Here is a 25611-nt window from a genome sequence, read left to right on the forward strand (position 1 = left end):
AAAAGCCGAACATTTTGAAATGCCGAATATATTGAAAAGCCGAAGATTTTGAAAAGCCGAAGATTTTGAAAAGCCGAAGATATTGAAAAGCCGAAGATTTTGAAAAGCCGAAGATTTTGAAAAGCCGAAGATTTTGAAAAGCCGACGATTTTGAAAAGCCGAAGATATTGAAAAGCCGAAGATTTTGAAAAGCCGAACATTTTGAAATGCCGAATATATTGAAAAGCCGAAGATTTTGAAAAGCCGAAGATTTTGAAAAGCCGAAGATATTGAAAAGCCGAAGATTTTGAAAAGCCGAAGATTTTGAAAAGCCGAAGATTTTGAAAAGCCGACGATTTTGAAAAGCCGACGATTTTGAAAAGCCGACGATTTTGAAAAGCCGAAGATTTTAAAAAGCCGTAGATTTTGAAAAGCCGAAGATTTTGAAAAGCCGTAGATTTTGAAAAGCCGAAGATTTTGAAAAGCCGAAGATTTTGAAAAGCCGTAGATTTTGAAAAGCCGAAGATTTTGAAAAGCTGAAGATTGTAGAATTTATAATAATCGGCGGGATTGTCAAAGCCGAAGATTTATTTGTATCCATGTATTTCCAAGGGGAAAAAATAATAATAATAATAATAATCGGGGGGTTCACTGTGGCTTTCCATCGATGGAAAGCCACAGTGAACCCCCCGATTATTATTATTATTTTTCCCTTAGAAATACATGGATACAAATAAATCTTCGGCCTTGACAATACCGCCGATTATTATAAATTCTACAATCTTCGGCTATTCAAAATCTACGGCTTTTTCAAAATCTTCGGCTTTTCAAAATCTACGGCTTTTTAAAATCTTCGGCTTTTCATAATCTACGGCTTTTCAAAATCTTCGGCTTTTCAAAATTTTCAGCTTTTCAATATCTACGGCTTTTCAAAATCTACGGTTTTTCAAAATCTTCGGCTTTTTAAAAATCTACGGCTTTTCATAATCCTCGGCTTTTAAAAATTCACCGACGATTATTATCATAAAATGCAGACGCGGAACGTGCGTGGAACATAGAAATACATTGGAAGCTCTCTAGATTTGCATATTTTGGCTCATTACAACAAGCAACTTTGAGAAAGGTAGGTGTTTTTTTTGAAAACTGGAAAACCTTAAACACGCAAGCACGTGCAGACTATATATAGTACGTATGCATGCACATATTTAATAAGTGTGTGCGTAAGCGTATTGATAATTTTTAATCCCCCGTAACAAAATAGAGGTTGGGTGTATATAATTATACCACTGTCCGTTCGTCTGTTCGTCCGTAAGATCACAATAGTTTCAAATCCTTTCAATAAGGGTATATTTCACCCCCTTATTGATAGGATTTCAAACTCCTGTTGTAAGATGCATAATTTTGTTTGTCCGGCTATCGCTTACAATTTTGTAGGATGTTCATATACATAATAAAGTTGTGCATGGCCACAGCATTTTCAGTGGCGGATCCAGCCATTCAAAAAAGGGGATGGGGGTGTACCAACTATAGGTCCACAAGGGGAAAATCTAGAAATTTTCTTTAAAGGTGCCCACTGGCTGCCTAAGAGGGGGCCGCTCCCGTCACACTTCAGTGATTCCCAATATAATCAACCAAATTTTTTTATCTTAAAAGGGGAGGGGGCCCTTGGCCTGCCCCATCCCCAACCCCTAAATCACCCTCTGGTCCCCATTCAAGTGCATTGATCGTCCAAAAAAACAGGTGAAAACCTCTGAACCCTCCCCTGAATCCGCCAGTGATACTGATTCCTTCCTAATATTCTGACAATTGCCACTGTATATAGTTTTTAAGTTGGAGTTCTGTCATTTTGGGTCATTTTCTTGGCGCGCTATTTACTTCTACAGTTAAATAATTGTTAATTAAATTTATAATTGCCAATGGTCAGGTGGGTGTATCGTTTGTGTCTTTTAAATAAAGACAGCATAATTAAACGTTTTTTGGCCCTTGACACTAATTTAACATTGTTCTTGTATTTCTCAGGAAATCGTGGTACCCCTTTTTAATGTGCATCATTCATGATAAAAGCAGATTTTTTACAACATCATTTTGCCCCTGTGATTGGAATGTTGTTATATCATGACAAGTTACGGATCAAGTTATGATTAGAATTTTGTTCTGGTCAAATGATTTTATGCGCATATGGTCCTTGACTTTGATACTAAATTATGGTATAAAACATTTATAATATACAGTTTTTATAAATGTATACAGCTGAAGGTTACAATATATGAATTAAGGTTCATTGATTTGAACATGCACAATAACAAAGGGATCAGTGGTAATAAATTTTCATACTCAGAATTTGTTCTGTTATATGAAGGAATTTTATTTTTAGATATTACTTTGAAATGCTTCTAATAAGGATTTGTTTTAATAGATTTTAATCTAATTTTAAATACTGCTGAGCCTGATAAAAATATTTTAAATTGTATCCATGATGATGATGGCATATTCATTTGTAATACTTATATGATGTAGATATAGGAAGATGTGGTGTGAGTGCCAATGAGACAACTCTCCATCCAAACAACAATTCAAAAATTAAACCATTATAGGTTAAAGTACGGCCTTCAACACGGAGCCTTGGCTCACACCGAACAACAAGCTATAAAGGGCCCCAAAATAACTAGTGTAAAACCATTCAAACGGGAAAACCAACGGTCTAATTTACATGTATTTAAATGGGTTTTAAGGGTTGGAAAGTCCTAATTGTCAATTTTATTTTAGAAGTTACTATTAGCATAATTAAATGCTGATCAGATGCAGGAATTTAATATCATATTTAGATATTACTGTTAAATATTGCTGGCAATGTTTCTTGTAATCGTAGCCATGATTATGATTCTATTCCATTTAAATACATGTATGATGTATTTAAAAAGGACATTTATGGTTGCAAAGTCAGCTGGAAATTTGACATTGTATGACAAATTTCCATATCACAAAAGGAAGGCTTGGATTCAGTTTTTGAGTTATAATAATAACTGCCCCAAACATGCAGGAATTCACCAGGGGACAAAAAAGGATCCAAAAACAAGCATTTTTAATGTTTCAAGACAATACTAAATTTTAAGACTGTATTGATTTCTCTAAAAATAAAATTTAAAGACAAGGTTTCATACATCAAAATAAGGACTGGCCAGGTTGAGCTTGATGGCTAATGCTCCAAGGGGGATCAACATTTTTGAAAGGGTTGTCATACTGTTTTAGGGGGTTTATTTTTTTAATTTGTTTGTCAAATCTAAAATTTTTGAAAAGCTTCAAGAAGAAATCATCAATTGCAATGTATTTGATTTGTAAAATCTGACTGAATTAATTTTGTGTCAGAAACATAAATTATGTCAAATTGGGATCACAATTCAAATGCAGATAGTATCAAGCTTCAATATTGTGTCCAAATTTGTACCACCCATTCCAAGTTCTACCACTGCAATTTTATCAGGCTGCACTCAGCAAAGCATTTTAGTTTTGTTTAAATGGAAACACATTGTGTCATCTTTATTAGCCACTCAGATATGAGTTTTTGGTTTTCCTCATTGTTGAAGGATTTAGGTTGACCTTTAAATATGTTACATTTAAATGCTTAAATCTGCAGTCATTTCAAGTCAGTCAGATAGTTAATTCCACCACATCTTTTTAATTATTTTATATAGTTGGGGTCTTTCCAAATTGTATTGTTCAGTAATGTAGGTCACTTTCTAAAAAAAGTCCCTTATTATTTATCAATACAACACCCCGTATTAATCTGTTTCACTGGTCTTTCTTTTCCCCCTTTTTTCTGTAGTATTGGTTCATTATTCTATATTCAGAAAACCCCATCCAGACCACATAAGAAGATCTTCCATTTTGAAGGTTGGAATTGATATAAAGATCCATTTTGTTACCTGTTGTGATCAATTTATTTGTTAATCATGAATGGCAGTCACCAGGGTTTAAGAAAACCAGTTGTTCAACCTGTTAGTCAAATGTCTTTAGGAAAATTTTGTTTGTGCTCTACGACAAAGTTTGTTTTACATGCACACTTATAAAAATGCAGTTTTTGTCTTGTTGTTTGCTGCTCTAGGTTTTTTTGGTAGAAATGTAGTGATTCCTTCAACATTAGCAATTGACAATTATTGAGTTTTTTATTAGACTAAGTGATCATACCATATCTTTGTTCTCATCTATCAGTGAAATAGCATTATATGCTCCTCTATTTTGACTACATTGGCCTCTTCAAGGCTAAAACAGACTTACCATAGGGAAAATAGAAACCTTCTTCAGATTTTTAATCCTGTTTTGAAATGCATTTATAGCATCTCCAGAATGTAGTAACAATGAACTTGTATCATCTTCAAGGCATATATTCACAAATTCAAGTTTTAATCAAAACTAAACATTATTGTAGTATTATTAAGTATTCTGCATGGCAATTATTTCAACCATTTTTATTAAACAAACAATTACATTATATATAAGTCACTCATTACTGTGAAACCTGACAAATTGATGAAACCTCATTTTCAACAATTCACATATTATGTTTGAAAAAATCTACGTGCTATATACCAGCTAGAGTGAGTTTCATGTTTTCTATATTATTCTCGTGAATCGGATATTTTATTGAAGAACTTATGTGTATCATTCCAGCTATAGTATTGTTCAGGTAATTTTACTGATATATATACCTTATTTTAATGTATAGTATGGAACTCCGGAACTGTCTTATAGTATAAATATTTAATGTTTTTTGTCGCTTTGCCTTTACGTTCTGTCATTTCTACTTCATGGTATGTGCAGATGCCTTTATTTCCTGACACGGCATCTCTGTGTTATGTCAAATTAGTAATTTGTTTGGTCAAACAATTGTATGATATGTCATTGCTAAACTTTGTTGTGTAAAGTATGCATTACATTATGCTGTAACTACTATATATTATGTGAATACTTCGAAACTTTATGATCAACTATCTTTACATTCTCTCATATTTTATCTATGTTGTGTCTATTCTTCTTTTACGTAAGTCAGTTAATAATTGCGTCCTGTCTCATGTGTTATTGTTATCAAATGTTCTAAACGTTTTGTTTTAATACACCTTTGTTCTATGTAAATCTCATGATATTATAGTCTTTTGGCGTTATGTTGTGTTTATACATATGTATGTCCAGTGAAAAACATAATACATCATGGTATAATTCATATGCGTTTTGCCGTACAGTTGATACTCTCTGTGGCCATTCATGTGCAAATGCCTTTTACATTATGTGCAAACGACTTATACGTTTTGTGCAAACCTCGTTTACCTTATGTGCAAACATCGTCCCCCCTGTGTGCAAACATCGTTCACCCTACGTGCAAACATTGTTTACTTTATGTGCAAACACCTATTGCGTTATGTGCAAATACCTCTTACATTATGTGCAAACACCATGTAAGTTATGTGCAAATGCCTATTACATTATGTCCAAACATCTATTACGTTATGTGCAAACACCTATTACGTTATGTGCAAACACCTATTACGTTATGTGCAAACACCTATTACGTTATGTGCAAAGTCTGCCAATTGATATTTTATCGTATGTTTTTCTATGTTGTGATGTTATGCTATTGTTTCAGAAAAAGGGAGAAGGTTTGGATCCATTTAAACGTTTAATCCCGCTGCAAATGTTTGCACCTGTCCAAGTCAGGAATCTGATGTACAGTAGTTGTCGTTTGTTTATGTAATATATACGTGTTTCTCGTTTCTCGGTTTGTTTATATAGATTAGACCGTTGGTTTTCCCGTTTGAATGGTTTTACACTAGAAATTTTGGGGCCCTTTATACATTTGTAGCTTGTTGTTCGGTGTGAGCCAAGGCTCCGTGTTGAAGGCCGTACTTTAACCTATAATGGTTTACTTTTTAAATTGTTATTTGGATGGATAGTTGTCTCATTGGCACTCACACCACATCTTCATATATCTATAAACACCTATTACGTTCTGGTAAACGCTTTTTTGACACAGAATAAAACAAAACGCATAAATGATATGCATTTTGAAAATAAAGAAAATTAAAAGTTTGACCTTTCTAAAAAACTGTGGATTTTTATATATTGATTGGTGTAAAAATGCTATATACATATAATGTATCTAGTTTTATGGAAAATTATTTTGCTCTTCTTTAAGAGCGTGCGTTATGCATAAAATTGAGAAAGGAAATGGGGAATGTGTCAAAGCGACAACAACTCGACCATAGAGCAGACAACAACCGAAGGCCACCAATGGGTTTCAATGTAGCGAGAAACTCCCACGCCCGTAGGTGTCCATCAGCTGGCCCCTTAAAAATATGTATACTAGTACAGTGGTATTGGACGTCATACTAAACTCCGAATTATACACAAGAACAAAAATTAAAAATCATACAAGACATACAAAGGCCAGAACGCAGAACAAAACGCACATTAAAATTCAGTTCAAGAGAAGTCCGATGTCAAAGAAAATAAATAAAATGACAATAATTCATGAATAAGAACTTCAAACACATAAACATATAAATGTATTCTAACTGCTTAATGATTAGTGCGATGAATTTCTTTTTTTTGTTTATATCGTAATTATTTATATTATATCAAATATTATCAGATGCCGATTTTTCTTTGAATGGGTGCCGATTTGACTATAATTAGGTGCCGATTTGACCAGGTGCCGATTTAACCGGGTGCCGATTTGACTTTTTCTTTAGGTGCCGATTTAACTTGTACCCCAGCTCCAGACCTCAATTAAACTGATAGGAAAATTATGTCTTCATCATATGAATATCAGGCACAATCCCTCCCATTAGGGGTTTAGTATCATACTATCATAAAATACATGAATAGAACATAACCCGTGTCATGCCAACATGTGTTTTTTTTTAAATAAATGTGTTTAGTTCCGATGCAAAGACACTATACGTGAATCCATGCTTTGAAATTTTAACAAATATACAGACACGACTCTAGTTTAAAAAAAGAGTGACGAAAGATACCAAAGGGACAGTCAAACTCATAAATCTGACAATGCCATAGCTAAAAATGAAAAAGACAAACAGAAAAACAATAGTACACATGACACAACATAGAAAACTAAAGAATAAACAACACGAACCCCACCAAAAACAAGGGGTGATCTCAGGTGCTCCGGAAGGGTAAACAGATCCTGCTCCACATGCGGCACCCGTTGTGTTGCTTATGTGATTACAAATCCGGTAAATAGTCTAATTCGGTAGGTCAAATTTATGAAAGGGAAGGGGATTGTAGTTACGACGTAAGGAACATATCCGATATCATTTGTGAAACGGTTATTCCATAACGGTCAACCAACTCGTGATGGCGTCCGTAAAATTTACGAAGGGATGATTTCAACTGCGTCATTTGGAACTCTTGGTTTAATAGCTTCCTTGTGAGCAGTAACCCTCTATCAAGAAAATCATGATAGGAAATGCAAGCAAGGGAATATCGTATCAATTGGGAGATTTATATATTATATATACCCTGTATGCAGGTGCTGCTGGCCATGTTGCTACTTAGAAATGGAAAGTTCACAATTGGAAAGCTGAAATCATCTCTTTTGTCGTAAAGTTTTGTCTTCAACCGACCCTCATTGTCAATTTCTAGATGTAGGTCAAGATATGAAGCCGACTTAACTGTATCTGTAGTATCCTTTATCTCCAATTCGATGGGATATATGCGTTCCACATAGTCACCAAATTTTGAATTGTTGAATGAAAGAACGTCATCTATATAGCGGAAAGTAGAGTTTAAAGATATTGCTAACTTCTTATCTTTCTTCCTAAGAAGTTCCTGCATGAAGTCAGCCTCATAATTATAAAGAAACAAGTCAGCAAGTAGAGGTGGCACAGTTTGTTCCCATTGGGATGCCGACAGTCTGTTAAAAAACAACACGTCCTCCGAACGTAACAAGTATGTCAATCAAGAAATCAAGCATCTTAATAATATCGGTTTCAGAGAATTTTTTGTTTGAATCAGAGTTATTCTTTACAAAGTAGGATTTATCCCTCCCTAAGACAAGATACTTGTATCTACGTTGGCCATTCTTTTTTATGAAGCAAAGTAATACCAACTCTTTTAATTTGTCTTTTAGTTTGGAATGTGGAATACTTGTGTAAAGAGTAGAAAATTCAAATGTTTTAATACTGTAACAAGATGAAAGAGAGTTAAATTGTATGTACTCTAAAAGATCTTTGGAATTTTTAAGTATCCACATCTAATTCACGCCACCTCTAGAATAGGCAGTTTCACAATAACTTTAAAGCCCGTCTTTGATTGCTGATAAAATAGATGTTAATAATTTAGAAAGAGGTTTCTTGGAGCACTTGGAAGACCCAACAATATACCGTTGTTTGTAAGGACACTTATGTAGTTTAGGTATCTAATACAGTGATGGAAGATCCAGTTCTTCAACTTTGGTTGAAATACCAACGGAACAAAGAACAGACCTATGATTATCCAGGATTTCCTCTTTGGTAAGTGTCGTGAGGGTATATGTTGAGTTTCCAAGTGAATCGGTGTTATTTGGGGCTTTGTCTGCGGGGACAATAACATATTTATCAAGGAGGTCGGATAGGTGTTTAGCAACATTTGGGTCTTTGAAGATTGACGTAGCATGGGCATTGATTAATTCTGATTTGTATTAACGACCTCACTGCCTTAATCACCTCGGACAAGAGGTGCAACCGAAAGGATCAATACGATATAAAAAGGAAGATGTGGTACGAATGCCAATGGGACAAATCTTCACAAGAGACCAGGATGATTTGTTATTACCCTCCCAGTAGGGTTTTTATGTAGCGAGAAACGTGTACTAGATTAATGCTACAAATGTAATGACGTCTCCCACGATTCATTTAGCAGCTAAGGAATCCTACAAAATGTTTAAGACTTTATTTTCGTTCATTTCCTTTAACAGTTGTGAATATTATTCTGAGTAACCTTCCTAAGACTTACTATTTCCTCCGTCCCTGACAAGGCGTGTTGAGACGGGTGTGTATCCTGAAAAGGGTTGGTCAGGTGATCCGCCCCTCTTATCTGTCAAATGTTTTTAAAACTAACAGGGATTTTGGAAATATTTAATCCGATTTTGGATCAGACAGGTAGAAGAGTGTAACAAAAAGCTGCATTTTCTCTTAAAATAACTATTTTCTTCATATTAAAAACTGCCGTATCCTGACGGTCGTATCCTGTTATTCACAAAAAATGACGCATACACATATTTCTTCTGAATGAAATGGTTATCAGCCTTGTTTCACCTTAACTGGCCATACTCGAAATTAAATCCCGCAACTTGAAACTCCAGATAATGACTTTCATTTATCCGTATTTTGTTCGGTAACTTTTCGAACCGTGTCATCAAGAACGATACAAAAAAATACATATTCTAGTTAATTCTTATTGTTTTCTTCTAATTTTTTTTATAAGTGATGTGCATATCGTTTCTTTTGTTGTCTATAAGAATAAATAAATAATTTCGTTGCTAAAATGGTCATCATAACATAATTTTTCCTTTGAATTTCAGAAAAAAACTGACTATCTATAAAAAAAGATGTGGTATGAATGCCAATGAGACAATTCTCCAAGAGAGACCACAAGACAAAGAAATAAATAACAATAGATCCCCTTATGGCCTTTAACAAAAAAAACATACCGCATAGTCAGGTAATCTAATTTTTTTTTTACTTCATTTAATTTTTTCACCAGTTTTAAAAAAATGGTTACAGTTAAGTAATTCGCTTTTATCCTGCAATTAACTAGTTAGTGTATACAAATAACAGGTAAACAACATTTTTTTTGCTTTGTTTGTACATGTACAAATAAATTTTCCCGCTACCCGCTTTCATGTTGATCAATCGGTAATATGGATATTTCTTTCTGGGTAATAGTTCATTTTGGGGTTTTCTTCGAGTCCGCGTTTTAATAATTGTAAAAATGAGAGACAATGGTTAAGATTTAAACAACTTATGCTCAAATACCAGGTTTAAATTGTAAACAATATATATACATTGTCAGAAATATAAAATGTATTAGTTCTCGCTGCGAAACAGGAGAAAATTCGGAAAGCCTCGCTTTTCGTCCTGTTTCTAAAGCTCGTACAAATAATTTCACGTTTACCGACAAAGTACATTTATAATCAATACATTATTCCACAGTTGTTGATATGCATTTATCTTTTTGTTCAATATTTCAACGATATTCGTATAAATTAGAAACATCAACTTATTTTCCGAACGGAGAGTCATAAATTCAATGAATATCATTGCGGGATATACGGTATAAACCGTAAGCTTCGATGTGTTTAGTTATGAAGGCAAATGGTTCAATAAATATAGCTAAATACACAATTAAATGTTCATAAAAGGGATTTGCTGCCAACATTATTCTAAAAAATATAAAATTTCATGCAAATATATTCTATTGGATCTAAATGTTATCATTCTAAACTTTATGTTTTGACAGTTTCCGTTAAATATTGCCATATTTAGATATATCGGTCCCCCCTTTCTCGGCTACTGTTAAAGCGAGACGGTTTTTTTAATTAAAGCTAGCGAGGCATGAAGTTCATGTGATTCAATCCAAAGTATCCTCAAAGTGTGGCAACAATCTTGAATTGATGCAATCTTGTTCGCCTTGAAATCGACGTAACATTCATATTTAGTCAAAATTCTTTAAAAAAACCACCTAATATATAACGAAAAGAAAACTGTGACAGACTTTAACACGAAAGGGAAGGCTTAAATCCTTCTGTAATTTTCCTGCTACTTATTATAAATTAAGAAAGTTCAATTGTCATGTTTTGTATTGTTGGAATTTCGGACCCTCTTGTTCATCCGTTTATAGCACCATGAAACAATTGCCAGCTAACTGAGTCCCAGTTTTCAAAAATCTTTAAATGTGCAGTATGTCATTGATACGATTTGAGTTCTCAAAATGAATCAAGATAAAATAAAGATAATAAGACATTTGTAAAATATATAAAACCCTTGTTATCTTTTATAACTTTTTTAGAACATCTTTATGTTAAAGATATGAATCAAAGTACTGAAGTACTGAACATCGAATGACCGCAAGTTCTTGTGGACGGTGAAAAGCACTTGTCTCAGAAAACCAAATCACATATCTTTATCTGAAAGTGACGTTACAGTACAGATATATATTTTTTTCTAAGACAAGTCCGTTCGTGGATGATAAATTCAACCTCATCGTAGTAGTGATAAAAATCAGTAAACTCTTTTTTTTGTTGTTATACATTATTTTAATATTTGTAAATTACAGTTACATGTTTATATAATTTTCATCCATTTGTATTATCATTCTATTGCACTATATTAATTATAGTGCTGTGCAAGTGCATGGTGGACGCTCTTCTGTAATAATTCAATAAAGTACTCAGGTCAGATGCAAGTTTTCCAGTCTACAAAGAATTATCAGTGATGCTCGACTAAAAGACCAAATAAAGTACAATGTTAAGTAATCTATTCCTTGGGTAGAAAATTCTTAGCATTTCGAAAATGTCCAGATGTCAATTAAGCTCTTACAACAGTGTGCTGAATTTAAATTAATGCACACATATATTCTTTTATATTCGTTTAAGAATAAATTCAGTTTCAGTTTAAAACTTAAATACGAATATTGTCTTAGTATCTATAAATGAAATAAAATATTGTTTACAGAAAAATTCTTTTTTCTTTATCTTCCTGCTTTGTGATTACTGTTTTTCCAACTAAGATAAATATATTTAAAAGAACATCGTTTTCTAAATTTTCGTCATGTTTTCTGACATTGTCTCATGCTATGATTGAAAGGCAAAATATCAAATGATCAACGCTCAGAAATAATTCATTTATTCATGGTCATTGTTTATCAATTAACTATTCCCAGGTTAACTGTCACAATGCACAACAGCCTGTATGAAATACTAAAAACAAAACCTACGGAGGGACCGTCTCAAAGCATCCTTTATATAATTGTATAGAATCATAATACTTGATATTTAAAAAAATATACAGAAAAGTCCTTTTGTTTGATTATCTTTATGCTCTTATATTACTGTTAGTCGGTAATTCGTATATTTTCCCTTTGATCTTACTGCCTAATATTTTCGGGTATCATATTCGTACTGGCTGTATCACTGAAAATATTAGGCAATACATTGTGTGACGTCATAATTACCGATAAACAGAATGATAGGTAGTTCCGATTTTTTTTATACTGAATATATCATGTGAAATATCTTAACTCGCCCTAACGGGCTCGTCTAGATATTTCACATGATAAAGTCAGTATCAAAAACAAAACTACCTATTATTCTATATGTATCAGACTTTAGATATATATCTTTTACAGGAATATTGTTTTCTAATTTTCTTCATGCTTTAAGACATTTTCTCATGGTATGGTTGAAATAATAAATCTTGAATGTTAAAAGTTAAGAAATAATCAGTTTATTCTGGATCCTTGCTTGTCAATTTACTATTCCCAGGTTTATTAATTATACTTCACACACACCAGTAGAGAGACTGTCTCAAAGCATGAATTAGATAATTGCATTGTCGTTATACTAAATATTTAATAAACATTCTCATTATTAAAACACAAATGTTTTGTGAAAAGGAAAATATTTCTAATATTTTAACGATGGTTTTAATGCATCTTAGTCTGTATTATTTTACTCTCCAATTAATTTGACTGTTTATATATACAATACCTACGGCAGCCTAGCCATAATATCAAAAAGGTAGATAACAACCTGCAAATGATCGAAAAACTTTCCAGAAGATCGAAAATCATGACAATCCGACTTCCACTCAAGAGATATCGGGTGGCCCATAGACACATCACAAACTTGCCAATATATAAGGGTGAACCCCCCAAGGAGTCCCTCAAGGGGTTCATGCAACAAAAATATACTGAACAATCAGAAAATACATAATAGATAAATATGATATTTATGCATAAAAAGTTTAAAACAATACCAATATTTTACAAAAAAAGAACATTAAATTCCATTATCGATAAATATTTCAGATACAAGGTTTATCCTTTGGCAGTATGATGTACAACTAATTTTGTCAATTTATTCGAATACATGATACATCATGCGTTTAACAATGTCAAATTTAAAACGGAAAGTACCTAGTTATATATATAAACACATGTTTCGTTTATTCTAGTTTGAAGTTTTCCAGCTGTTGTAATATAAAGAAAATTATCAAGATATAAAGCAGAGATTGTCTCTAGTTGAGAGAGTATATTTATAATAAAGTTCACTGAGAAATAGGATATGTAAGTACTGACTATCATGTTGGTTATTGCATGAGATGATATTATAAAAAGAAACTTACCAAAAATGTGTTTTTCGTTTTATCGTTCAGAACGTTTTGTGTGAATTCTGTTTTAAATGAGAATAAGAATAAATCGGTTTGTAGGGGTATGTTATTCGTTCTAAGAAAAATACTACAATGTACTACCTAACATAGAAATGCAATGCACAAAAACTGTTAGTAGTTGATTAAACTCAGAGTTACAAAAACACTGTTACATAGTTGTATTCAATCAACATCAACCCGACAAAAACTGGGGTTGATCCCATGTGCTCCAAAAGGATAAGTATATCCTGCTCCACATGTGGCACTCGTCGTGTTGGTTGCTCATGTTGATTAAAACGGATTATTTATTTACCTGCTTTTTGCTAAAATGCAATAAAACAACATCACAGTGGAAGTAGGAGGAGGTATTCGGTTTAAAATATAATTGGTTAAGGTAAAAAATCAACCCAAAACTAAATGTTTGTATTGAAAAAAAAAGTCAGAATACATCATGTTTAGTAAATGTTCAAGTAGATTGTGGTACCGAAATTTCAAACTACCCTAACTGATTGTTTCTAGATGTGACTAGAGGTAGGAAATACAAAGATGTCAGGTGTTTTATCAATTTCAACGTCAAGACGAAGCACACTATTATAAAAGTAATTAACTTTACATTATCCATTTGAAGGACATCATATGAATTGCATTTGAATGATAATTTTTTTTCATACATATATTGGAAGCGAGGAAAATGTTAACTAACATGAAAGCATTTCATATCTTAGGATAATGTATTTTATTTCATGTTTTGTATTACGCCCGTTTGGAGAGATGTTGATTCATAGGCATGGTTATCAGATTCTAAACGGTTAGTCAGCGATTGGTATGGCGTTTGCTCTGTAGATTCGTATAAATGTTCATCCAATTCCCGTTGGTTTGTTAATGATTGATATATGTTGTCATGAGCACATCCTGATTCATAAATATGTTCCCTTGAGATTCGAATGGTTGCCAATGATTCGTACTTATTACAGTTGTGTTCATCATTTTCAGCGGAAGCTTTATTGCCTTGCAAATCGCAATGCGTTTTAATTTTATTCTTCCTGTTTTCATTTTTCTTGGAGATGTCAATATCTTTCATTTCATTATAGTTTATTGCAGTATAGTCCGTTAAATCGGTCATATCGTTTGCAGTTCCTTCTTGTCGAGTACCAATCGGTTGTGCATGCTTCGCGTTCTTCCTTCTGTAGCAAACAACAGCTATGATGACCCCTAAAGAAGTCAGGACAATTACCAATACAGATACAATTATAATTGTATACATTGGATTACTAGCTGCAATTTAATAAATATATCATTAAAAACAATAAAACAAAATGAAAAGAAATTCGTTACAAGTTCTGCATAATAGAAATATGAATGTATGGTCGTATGATATAACGCCTAGAAAGTCATGTATGCAATCTGAACTTTATTAATGAGTTTTCTGATTTTGTTTCTGAATTGTCTACCATGATTTGAAAAGAACAACAAAATTAACGAGTTAAAGGTTAATTTCAAAAAGGTAAAGCCCGTTAAATCTCGTAAAATCAAACGATATCAACAAAAGCCACGGGTGTAAGAGAAACGCGTATAGCACATGCAGGTATAAAGCATATGACAGTGGACATAGGTATAATATACCAAGTGGACATTTACACTAAACGTTCGATAAAAACTGACATAGCAATGACAAAACAAGAAAAAACAATGAAAATGCAAATAAATTCACCAAAAAACGACCAAAAACATAGGTGTCTCCGAAAATTGTAAGGCAATCCTGTTATACTATTGGCACGAATATATATGACAAATATCTATTACAACTGTGTGAACATTATTTTAATTCCAATCACTCTTGAGAGCAGACTTTGATGCATTTTAGATTACGATCAGGTTGATCATGCATATGGTAAGAATAAATCGTTTGAAATCAGAAACGACGAAAACAAGAAAGTATTGTGGTGACAATAATTTAAACATAAACGGGTTCATTTATGAGACAATTATTTCACTACGATCAACTAACTCGAGTTGACGTACTTACAACTTTGAAAGAGATGTCTCCATTTTATCAATTGGAATCATATGTTCGATAGCTTATTTCTATGCGGATGATTTGTCACGAAAATCATATAAGGAAACGCAAACTCTGGAATATCGTATCAATATGGAGATGAATATTTGTTGGTACTTGTATTTTGCTCTATAGAAATTGAAAGTTCACAAAAGTTAACAAGTTGACTTATAATTTGGAAGATGCAATTATCTCTTTTATCAGAAAGCTTTGTTCTCGTCGGACCCATACTGAAAATTGCTAGAAGCAAGTCAAGATATGGAGCAAATTTGAATCTGTTTTATCTTTTAATTCAACTTTGTTGGGATAGATGCGTTTGAAAGTCAACAAACTTTGATTTATTTATTGAAAGGATATCATTTTTAAAGCGGAACTTGAAGTAAATGGAAATATAACTTTCTTTTCATTCTTCATAAGAAGCTCCTTTTTAAAGTCACGGTTAGGCTTTCAACACCGAGCACAACAACTTTGCCTGTAAGTGTACGTTCACCCCTTGCAACGGTTTGAGCAGAATTCTTTGCAAACAGACGATCACGCCTAAAGTGTAAATAAAAGAGCATAGCCGCTGAGTAATATCAATAAAATTATAAATCAGCCAATTAAATCAAACATGTATTGTCATAATTAAGCCCGACAATCACATTGAAGCGTGCAAAAACATTACAAATATTTAGACAACAACGATTCAAATCAAGATATAAGTGAGATAACTTGAGAAATAACGTATGTAAATTTAAAGGGCAAATAATTCCGATAGACAGACGTTAGATGTATAACTACCAACTCGGGCCGTAAAAAAAGTAGTACACGTAAAGTTAGTCTGCTCTATGGTCGGGTTGTTGTCTCTTTGGCACATTCCCCATTTCCATTCTCAATTGTATAACTCTTAATATGAAAAAAAATACACAATAAGAACATTGAACGCCATTTTCATAATACATTATTAACATATGTAATAATATATAAATTAAGGACTTTCACACAGTCGATACGTTATATTTATGGACCTGTATGATTATATTGTCACTCGTACATTGTCCGCGGTCAATATAATCTGAACAGGTCCATTTATTACATATTGATCTCTTCGAAATCCTATAATTATAAAACATTTGGTAATAGACAAACTAGTTGACGCAGAAAGATCAATTTAAAAATAGATTGTTTTCAATGAAATGTATATGAAGGTATCGCAATTCTTCTCATCGAGCAGACGTCCTTTTTAAATGAGACCAGAACGTCACGTTGGACGTCAATAAGAGGGTTAAAGTACTGGACACTCATTTGAGAAGTTGACATCAGATTTGGACATCGATTTGAGGAACGAATGTTGATAACAGACCGAGCGTCGTTTTGAATGTAACATCTATACTGCATATGCAGGTGGTAGTGGATTGATGCTACATCAAATTAGATTTTTCAATTTCGAAAGCTGAAATCATCTACTGTCGTAAAGTGATATTCGCAAATCACACCTCATTGTCAATTTCGAAGTATTAATCACTATAAAAGCTAGACTGTAAAACAGTTTCAAACTATTCTCACTGATGATTTCTAGATGTAACTAGAGGTAGGAAACACACAGATGTCTGATATTTAATTGATTTCAAGACGAAACATTCTATTATAAAAGTAATTAATGTTGCATTATTTATAAGGACAACATATGAATAGGATGAGAGATAATTTTTATTCATATATTTGAAGCAAGGAATATGTTAACTAACATGTAAGCATTTTATATCTAAAGATAATGTATTTCATTTCTTGTTTTGCAGTACGCCCGTGTGGAGAGATGTTGATTCATAGGCATGGTTATCACGGTTAGTAAGCGATTGATATTGCGCTAAGGCATGCTCTGTAGATTCGTATGAATGTTCATCGAATTCCCGTTGGTTTGTTAATGACTGATATTGGTTGTCGTGAGCACATCCTGATTCATAAATATGTTCCCTTGAGATTCGAATGGTTGCCAATGATTCGTACTTATAACAGTTGTCTTCCTCATTGTCAGCGGAAGCTTTATTGCCTTGCAAATTGCAAAGCGTTGTAATTTTATTCTTCCTGTTTTCATTTATCTTGGAGATGTCAATATCTTTCATTTCATTATAGTTTATTGTAGTATAGTCCGTTGAATCGGTCATATCGTTTGCAGTTCCTTCTTGTCGAGTACCAATCGGTTGTGCATGCTTCGCGTTCTTCCTTCTGTAGCAAACAACAGCTATGATGACCCCTAAAGAAGTCAGGACAATTACCAATACAGATACAATTATAATTGTATACATTGGATTACTAGCTGCAATTTAATAAATATATCATTAAAAACAATAAAACAAAATGAAAAGAAATTCGTTACAAGTTCTGCATAATAGAAATATGAATGTATGGTCGTATGATATAACGCCTAGAAAGTCATGTATGCAGTCTGAACTTTATTAATGATTTTTCTGATTTTGTTTCTGAATTGTCTACCATGATTTGAAAAGAACAACAAAATTAACGAGTTAAAGGTTAATTTCAAAAAGGTGAAGCCCGTTAAATCTCGTAAAATCAAACGATATCAACAAAAGCCACGGGTGTAAGAGAAACGCGTATAGCACATGCAGGTATAAAGCATATGACAGTGGACATAGGTATAATATACCAAGTGGACATTTACACTAAACGTTCGATAAAAACTGACATAGCAATGACAAAACAAGAAAAAACAATGAAAATGCAAAAAATTTCACCAAAAAACGACCAAAAACATAGGTGTCTCCGAAAATTGTAAGGCAATCCTGTTATACTATTGGCACGAATATATATGACAAATATCTATTACAACTGTGTGAACATTATTTTAATTCTAATCACTATTGAGAGCAGACTTTGATGCATTTTAGATTACGATCAGGTTGATCATGCATATGGTAAGAATAAATCGTTTGAAATCAGAAACGAAGAAAACAAGAAAGTATTGTGGTGACAATAATTTAAACATAAACGGGTTCATTTATGAGACAATTATTTCACTACGATCAACTAACTCGAGTTGACGTACTTACAACTTTGAAAGAGATGTCTCCATTTTATCAATTGGAATCATATGTTCGATAGCTTATTTCTATGCGGATGATTTGTCACGAAATTCATATAAGGAAAAGCAAACTCTGGAATATCGTATTAATATGGAGATGAATATTTGTTGGTACTTGTATTTTGCTATATGGAAATTGAAAGTTTACAAAAGTTAACAAGTAGACTTATAATTTGGAAGCTGCAATTATCTCTTTTATCGTAGAGCTTTGTTCTCGTCGGACCCATACTGAAAATCGCTAGATGCAAGTCAAGATATGGAGCAGATTTGGTTCTGTTTTAACCTTTAATTCAAATTCGTTGGGATAGGTGCGTTTGAAAGTCAACAATGTTTGATTTATTTATTGAAAGGATGCCATCTTAAAAGCGGAAGTTGAAGTTAATGGAAATACAATTTTCTTTATGAACACCGAGCACAACAACTTTGCCTGTAAGTTTAAGTTGACCCCATGCAAAAGTATAAATAAAAGAGCAGAGCCGCTGAATAATATCAATAAAATTATAAATCAGGCAATTAAATCAAACATGTATTCATTTTTGGCCATGACGTTGTCAGTTTTTTTTTTAGATTTATGAGTTTGACTGTCCCTATGGTATCTTTCGTCCCTCTTTTGTCATAATTAAGCCCGACAATCACATTGAAGCGTGCAAAAACATTACACATAATTAGACAACAACGATTCAAATCAAGATATAAGTAAGATAACTTGAGAAATAACGTATGTACATGTATGGGGCAAATAATTCCGATAGACTGACGTTAGATGTATGACTACCAACTCGAGCCCTTAAAAAAAGTAGTACACGTAAAGTTATACACATTTAAACCAAAATAGTTGTTTTACGCATACATTTGTATGTGTAAATAACAAACTAAGTAGAATATATTTTGGTTATTAAGGACTAGTGATCCTTGCAGAACACATTATAACTGATAAATTCAAATCTGTCCAGACTCATTGAGCTTATCAAATGACAATTATAGACAAAATAATAAAGGACTACTAGAAGTTACTGACATGCTTCTTTTTATTTATTTTATTTCAAATAAACTGATTTAAAAAGTTTGTTTTCATCATGTGAAAATAAAGCACAATCCTCTCCTGGGCCCGTGAGGTGTTTTGTATCATAGAATCATAAATTATATGAAAGGAATGTAATCCAACCTGTATGCCAACATTATAGCTTAATTAACATTAAAACAATGTTCTACTAAAATTAATGCTTCTTTATTCAAACAGAAGAACTTTGTTAGCTAACATTACTACATTTATTAGATATAATGATTTTTATGACAACAGATACACATGTTATATAATGGTAAAACGTAAAATCACCAAAAACCAAATTCTAAGGAAATTTCAAAACGGGAAGTTCCTCATCAAATGACAAAATCAAATAATAAAACACAGCAAACAAATGAACAACACCTGTCATATTCCTTACCTCGTACAGGCATTTACCAATGTAAAAAAATGGTGGATTGAACCTGGTTTTATAGTGGTAAACCTCTCACTTGTATGACAGTCGCATGAAATTCAATTATAATTAGAACGATGCGTGAATTAAATAGACATACTACTAATTAAAATTGTCAAAATAAGGGTACAGCAATCTAAATCAGAAAAAATAACAGACAAATATCCAACAAAGAATAAGCATTTTGTGTAAATTGCCTAAGTACCATATTTTAACATAGATACATGTAATCTCCGACGGTTAAACCTCTAGCATCAACTTCGTTTATATAATATTTGACAGTAAATAATACTTTGTTTGTGTGTGTTTATATTGCTCAATGTTAAAGTTTCATTGATCCATTTGGGTAGTATATTGTTTACGATTTTAATAACACTATTTTGCCTTTATATTTCCATTTTGTTTTCTTGTAAGGGATATCAATTATTATTTAAAAATAAGAGTTCTAGTGATCGATCGCATTATTTTTATAATACAAAATTAAAAACATGTTCTTACCTGAATTTTGAATTGATCTGGAAATGACCGTTGATGTTTCAGCTAAAGTAGAAATTCTTTTGTTTAGAAAGACATTTGAAAGGTGATATCGATGTAAAAAAAATCATAATCTCATTCAAGAGAATTATTACAAGAGAAATATAATAGTCGATATTATGTACGTGTATGGACAAACAATATTAAACAGACTCATGAAAAAAGCAAACTATAAAAGAATACTTGGGCAATTGCAAGAAGTATATAGCTAAAACCCAGATGAATATAAAAATTATTCATCAATTTATTATTTTTTTTGTATGACAAACATGGTACCAATGTTTTTGTATCAGATGTGCATTTCGATAATGAATGTATCGACAATGATACTTTATGTTAAAGTAATTGAAAACCATATACAACCATAAAGGAACCTATAGAATCGAAAAGAAGCAAAAATTAAAAGTCACAGGGACTGATTTTCAGATTAACAAAAGTTAAACATAATTATGTGCTATAGATAACGTTTGAACACAAAAGGATAATAACATCCTAAGGTTAAATTTGTCCATGGGGTAGTACATTTGTAGTATGTCGTTTAATATTTTTTTATGAAGCTAGTTTGTAATTTGATTGTTTTCTTGTAAGTGATAATAATAGCTGATACAAAAAGTCTTTTTAATAATGTATTGCGTTATTAATGTATGATATAAAAATAAAACATGTTCTTACCCAAATTTTGAAATGTTGTTGAAATAATCGTCGATGTTTCAGCTGAAGTAAGAATTTTTATAAATTTTTAACACCCATTTGAAAATGATATCGAGGTAAAAAAAAAATCAAAATCTCATTCAAAAGAACTATAGAGAACTATAAAATTTTATATAATATATATGTACAGACAAACACGAACAGACTATAATTAAAATATACGCCAGACGCGCGTTTCGTCCAGAAAAGACTCATCAGTGACGCTCGAGTCTGAAAAGTTAAAAAGGTCAAAAAATGTACTAAGTTGAAGAGGATTGACAACCGAAATTCCAAAAAGTTTTGCCAAATACAGCTAAGGTAATCTATGTCTGAGGTAGAAAAGCCTTAGCATCTCAAAATTTCAAAAATTTGTAAACAATAAATTTAAAATTATAACCATATCAATAACAATTCATGTCAGCACAAAAAGTGCTGACTACTGGGCTTGTGATACTCTCGGGGAAATAAATCTCCACCAGCAGTGGCATCGACCCAGTGGTTGTAAATAACTCATCCTAGATACCATGACTTAATTTAGTATATCGAAGTTTCAGCTGAAGTAACATATTTTGAAAGTATGTTTTATACGTATCAACATTAATTCATCTTATGGTATAATAATCAATCAAGTTCAACAAATAAGCATTGTATAACAGTATGAAATCCACGGATTGAGTATGATGACAACGTAATAATTAATCTAATAATAGTAGTTGAGATCTCTATTTATATTTCTTTTCACTGGTGTTGGTCTTTTTAATTTTGTTTAGTTGATTACTTGGGACGAGATGTTGTCTATTTTGTTGATTAATAAAAGGATTCTCCGATTGATAGGATGTTGGTTTAGTAATGCAGGCACTGAAAGGTTCCTTATTAATACGGCGCACGTTATACGTTAATTAGGGGGTACAAATAGTTTACACAAGTTTTTAGAACTTGACTGTACTATGGACGTCGCCTAAAGGAATGTGCGTCGATAAAAAACCGGACGTCGATCTGAGTCTAATATATTTATAAGACGTATTGATGCAAGTTTTATGTGTCGACACTTAAGTATTAATATCAATTGCAGATAAAGTAAGAAAGACTGTATTTATGAAGCAAAACGAATTCAGTGTGTATAAGTCTTTACAGTATGCATATACATATAAAAGAAAATCTTAATCGGATCTGTGTAGAATATTTTGTAGTTTTTATGAATAAATCCAGCTATGTGATCCTTATCTTTGTTAAAAAGTTTCAATTTCGCTGTACTGATTTAATGTACCACTTACATATGATTTTCATTTCAAAACATTACCAGTGATTGGTAAACATGTATTTATTATCAGTGTTTGAAACATGAGGGTTATACCTGAAACAATTACAATCTTTAAAGCACAATGCTCTCTGGTTGTATTTGATAAATTTTGGAAAACACATTTTTAATGGCACCGTACGTATACAAATAAGCAACTGACATCCTATCTTTGAAATCATAACAGGAATATGTTATTATACTCATATCACTCATAATAGATATAAGAATTTTAGTGTGTACACCAAACGTTCGTTTTGTCTACAAAAGACTCATCAATAACGATTAAATCAAACGTTGAATATGCAGAAAAAAGGTACGAAGTTGAAGAGCATTTGAGACCCAAATATCCGAAAGTGTTTGCCAGGTAGGGAAAGATATTTACTGCGTAAGAGAATACTTTGTTTAAAATATATAAAATTGTGTTTACAGTTACTTTATAACCATTCAACAATTTATTTTATTGTAGACGAGTTGACTTCTAGGCTGGTGATAACTTCGTTAAAAAAAAACTAGACCAGGTTTGGCATCGACCGGGTTGTTTTAAAATAAAGTCATCACAGATACCATGATTAAAATGTGTTCGCAAGACAATCAGTGACAATTGAATCAAATAGATAAAATAGATACCGGGAATAAATTTAATATTTACGCCAGACGCGCGTTTCGTCTACAAAAGACTAATAAGTGATGCTCGAATCAAAAATGTTATAAACGCCAAAAAAGGACGACGTTGAAGAGCATTGAGGACCAATATTTCCTAAAAGTTTTGCCAAATACAGGTAAGTAACCTATGCCTGAGTTCGAAAAGCATTATTTTTTCATAAATTCAAAGTTTTGTTAACGGTTTATTTATACTTATAAACATATCAATCATAACTCAAGTCAACACAGACGTGCTGACTACTGGGCTGGTGATACCCTCGGGGAAACAAATCTCCACCAGCAGTGGCATCGACTCAGTGATTACAAATAAACTCATCATAGATACCAATAATAAAATTTAATATTTACGCCAGACGCGCGTTACGTCTACAAAAGACTCATCAGTGACGCTCGAATTAAAAATGTTATAAAGGCCAAATTAAGTACGTAGTTGAAGAGCATTTACAATACAGCTATGGTTATCTATTTTTTGTGACTTCCTGCATGTTAAATTTAAAATTACAAAGCTTTTAATAATTCATGTCAACAAAGAAGTGTCAAATTAACAACTTTTTTGGTGGCGTCTTGTAGATTTGTTTGATTATTTTTTGTCAGTTGTATTGATTGAATGAATTTCACATTTGAGGCTGCTGGACCCGAACTATTGATTCATAAATTTATTATGTATGTTTGTTGTCCTAATTTTATGAGTATTTGCGACTTTGAATCTATTCCGAAATAAGATACGACTACACAGTAGAACATCATAAACCATGTCACTCATAAAGTTATAATGTTTTCCTCTACTTATTTAACTCAGCTGTATTTAGCAAAACCTTAATTTTGTTCCTTAAAAATCCTCAGCTTTATACGTTATTTAGACTTTTTTTCATTTTTGGTTTGAGTGTCTCTGATAAGTCCTTTAAGCTTAGTGTCTTTGGTGTGGAAAACTATCAGATAATATAAATTGAAGACAAAGTTCAGCCCTTGACATAGTTGATTTAATAAGCTTTGAACAAAAGTGAAATATGTTATAACTTATAAACCGAAAAAAAAATAAGAGGCTCTAAAGAGCCTGTGTCGCTCACCTTGATCTATGTGAATCTTAAACAAAGGAAGCAGATGGATTCATGACAAAATTGTGTTTTGGTGATGGTGATGTGTTTGTACATCTTACTTTAGTGAACATTCTTGCTGCTTACAATTATCACTATATATAATGAACTTGGCCCAGTAGTTTCTGTGTTACTATTAATAAAAGTTTACAAATTTTATGAAAATTGTTCAAAATTGACTAAAGGACAATAAATCCTTAGGTATTCAATTGACCATTTTGGTCATGTTGACTTATTTGTAAATCTTACTTTGCTGAACATTATTGCTGTTTACAGTTTATCTCTATTTATAATAATATTCAAGATAATAACCAAAAACAGCAGAATTTCCTTAAAATTACCAATTTAGGGGCAGCAACCCAACAACGGGTTCTCTGATTCATCTGAAAATTTCAGGGCAGATAGATCTTGACCTGATAAACAATTGTACCTCTATCAGATTTCCTCTAAATGCTTTGGTGTTTGAGTTATAAGCCAAAAGCTGCATTTCACCCCTATGTTCTACTTTTAGCTATGGCAGCCATTTTGGTTGGTTTGGCTGGTCACGTCACACCTTTTTTAAACTAAATACCCCAGAGATGATTGTTGCCAAGTTTGGATTAATTTGGTCCAGCAGTTTCAGAGGAGAAGATTTTTGTAAAAGATACATAAAATTTACAAAAAATGGTTAAAAATTGATTTTAAAGGGCAATAACTCCTAAAGATGTCAACTGACCATTTTGGTCATCTTGACCCATTTGTAAATCTTACTTTGCTGAACATTATTGCTGTTTACAGTTTATCTCTATCTATAATAATATTCAAGATAATAACCAAAAACAGCAAAATTTCCTTAAAATTATCATTCAGGGGCAGCAACCCAACTACGGGTTCTTGGATTCATCTGAAAGTTTTAGGTCAGATAGATCTTGACCTGATAAACACTTTACCATTCCGTCAGATTTTCTCTAAATACTTTGGTTTTTGAGTAATAAGCCAAAAACTGCCTTTTACCACTATGTTCTATTTTTAGCCATGGCGGCCATCTTGGTTGGTTTGGCAGGTCACGCCACAAAGCTTTCTAGACTAGATACCCCAAAGATGATTGTGGCCAAGTTTGGATTAATTTGGCCAAGCATGTTCAGAGGAAAAGATTTTTGTAAATGATATATAAAATTTACGAAAAATGGTTAAAAACTGACTTTAAAGGGCAATAACTCCTAAAGGGGTCAACTGACCATTTTGGTCATCTTGACTTATTTGTAAATCTTACTTTGCTGAACATTAAAGGGCAATAACTCCTAAAGGGGTCAACTGACCATTTTGGTCATCTTGACT

General features: G+C 32.5%; 1 long non-coding RNA gene across 1 annotated transcript; it reads right to left on the minus strand.

The window, feature by feature from the left end:
• Window positions 1-17280: 17280 nt before the first annotated feature.
• On the minus strand, window positions 17281-21266 carry LOC134727100 (uncharacterized). The gene is made up of 3 exons (XR_010108716.1): window positions 21220-21266; window positions 20512-20553; window positions 17281-17752 (listed from the first exon to the last, which is right to left on the minus strand). It is a non-coding gene; the product is annotated as an uncharacterized LOC134727100 (long non-coding RNA).
• Between the last annotated feature and the right edge of the window lie 4345 nt (window positions 21267-25611).

This window comes from Mytilus trossulus, chromosome 7 (assembly GCF_036588685.1).
Source record: "Mytilus trossulus isolate FHL-02 chromosome 7, PNRI_Mtr1.1.1.hap1, whole genome shotgun sequence".
In the NCBI taxonomy this organism is placed as follows: domain Eukaryota; kingdom Metazoa; phylum Mollusca; class Bivalvia; order Mytilida; family Mytilidae; genus Mytilus; species Mytilus trossulus.